Source organism: Halichoeres trimaculatus, unplaced genomic scaffold (genome assembly GCF_033239565.1).
Source record: "Halichoeres trimaculatus isolate MK-OKI-2021-1 unplaced genomic scaffold, fHalTri1.1 fHalTri1_scaffold_33, whole genome shotgun sequence".
In the NCBI taxonomy this organism is placed as follows: domain Eukaryota; kingdom Metazoa; phylum Chordata; class Actinopteri; order Labriformes; family Labridae; genus Halichoeres; species Halichoeres trimaculatus.
This window is the reverse complement of record NW_027437211.1, coordinates 534,125-536,624: the sequence shown is the minus strand read 5'-3', so window position 1 is coordinate 536,624 and position 2,500 is coordinate 534,125.

Sequence of the window (2,500 nt, the reverse complement as noted above, 5' to 3'; positions counted from 1 at the left end):
GTGCCCCGTCAGGACATGAGTACGGCCACTGCGGGTGCCTGTGCCTGTTGAGGCAGCCTCGAGGCAGGGTTCCCCCCTACTTACAACGGATCTCGGCTTCCGTGCCCCTGTGGGTCACGGTGAAGTATATTCCAACTACCAGGGGCACGAGGCCCAGCTCGCAACTAGCTATGTAATGGCCCCCACAGGACATGGGTACGGCCACTACGGGTGCCTATGCCTGTAGTGGGGGCCCCGAGGCAGTGTTTCCCCCTGCTTACACCGACTCTCGGCTCTCTTGCCCCTGTGGGTGACCATAAAGTACGTTCCACCTACCAGGGGCACGAGACCCAGCTCACAACTGGCCATGCTTGTGTCCCATCAGGACATGTGTACAGCCACCACTGGTGCCTGCACCAGCAGTGGCAGCCCCGAGGCAGTGTTTCCACCTACTCACTCTGGAGATCGGCTCTCGTGGGCCTGTAGGTGACCATCAAGTATATTCCGACTACCAGGGGCACGAGGCCCAGCTCACAACTAGCCATGCGTGCTTCCCGTCAGGACGTGAGTACGGCCACTGCGGGTGCCTGCACCCGCAGTGGCAACCCCCGAGGCAGTGTCTCGCCCTTCTCTCACCCGATCACGGCTCCCGTGCCCCCGTTGGTGAGGGTATAGTATATTCCGCCTACCAGGGGCACGAGGCCCAGCTCACATCTAGCCATGCGTGTGCCCCTTCAGGACATGAGTACGGCCACTGCGGGTGCCTGTGCCTGTTGAGGCAGCCTCGAGGCAGGGTTCCCCCCTACTTACAACGGATCTCGGCTTCCGTGCCCCTGTGGGTCACAGTGAAGTATATTCCAACTACCAGGGGCACGAGGCCCAGCTCGCAACTAGCTATGTAATGGCCCCCACAGGACATGGGTACGGCCACTGCGGGCGCCTATGCCTGTAGTGGGGGGCCCCGAGGCAGTGTTTCCCCCTGCTTACACCGACTCTCGGCTCTCTTGCCCCTGTCGGTGACCATAAAGTACATTCCACCTACCAGGGGCACGAGACCCAGCTCACAACTGGCCATGCTTGTGTCCCATCAGGACATGTGTACAGCCACTACTAGTGCCTGCACCAGCAGTGGCATCCCCGTGGCAGTGTTTCCCCCTACTTACACCGGATCTCGGCTCCCGTGCCCCTGCCGGTCACAGTGAAGTATTTTCTACCTACCAGGGGCACGAGGCCCAGCTCACAGCTAGGGCCCTCACATTGTCATGCAATGTGAGAGGGAGATGGCAATGAGGATGTTTTGCTTTGTCTTGTCTTGTTTTGTTTTGTTTTGTTTGGGGTGTGTGCGCAGGGGGTCGTACGGGGGGACCTGTGTCCGGAGCGAGTCCCTCCCTCCCTCCCCCTCTCTCTCTTGCTCTCCCTCTCGTGCCCCTGGTACGTGGAGGTGAGAGGGAGATGGCAATGAGGATGTTTCGCTCTGTCTTGTTGTGTTTTGTTTTGTTTGGGGTGTGTGCGCGCAGGGGGTCGTACGGGGGGACCTGTGTCCGGAGCGAGTCCCTCCCTCCCTGCCTCCCCCTCTCTCTCTTGCTCTCCCTCTCGTGCCCCTGGTACGTGGAGGTGAGAGGGAGATGGCAATGAGGATGTTTCGCTTTGTCTTGTTGTGTTGTGTTTTGTTTGGGGTGTGTGCGCGCAGGGGGTCGTACGGGGGGACCTGTGTCCGGAGCGAGTCCCTCCCTCCCTGCCTCCCCCTCTCTCTCCTGCTCTCCCTCTCGTGCCCCTGGTACGTGGAAGTGAGAGGGAGATGGCAATGAGGATGTTTTGCTTTGTCTTGTTGTGTTGTGTTTTGTTTGGGGTGTGTGCGCGCAGGGGGTCGTACGGGGCGGACCTGTGTCCGGAGCGAGTCCCTCCCTCCCTGCCTCCCCCTCTCTCTCTCTCTCCTGCTCTCCCTCTCGTGCCCCTGGTACGTGGAAGTGAGAGGGAGATGGCAATGAGGATGTTTTGCTTTGTCTTGTTGTGTTGTGTTTTGTTTGGGGTGTGTGCGCGCAGGGGGTCGTACGGGGGGGACCTGTGTCCGGAGCGAGTCCCTCCCTCCCTCCCCCCCTGCCTCCCCCTCTCTCTGTCCTGCTCTCCTTCTCGTGCCCCTGGTACGTGGAAGTGAGAGGGAGATGGCAATGAGGATGTTTTGCTTTGTCTTGTTGTGTTGTGTTTTGTTTGGGGTGTGTGCGCGCAGGGGGTCGTACGGGGCGGACCTGTGTCCGGAGCGAGTCCCTCCCCCCCCTCCCCCCCTGCCTCCCCCTCTCTCTCTTGCTCTCCCTCTCGTGCCCCTGGTACGTGGAGGTGAGAGGGAGATGGCAATGAGGATGTTTTGCTTTGTCTTGTTGTGTTTTGTTTTGTTTGGGGTGTGTGCGCAGGGGGTCGTACCGGGGGCCCTGTGTCCGGAGCGGGTCCCCCCCCCCCTCCCCCTCTCTCTCTCGCTCTCCCTCTCGTGCCCCTGGTAGGTGGATCCACCTACCAAGGGTGCAAA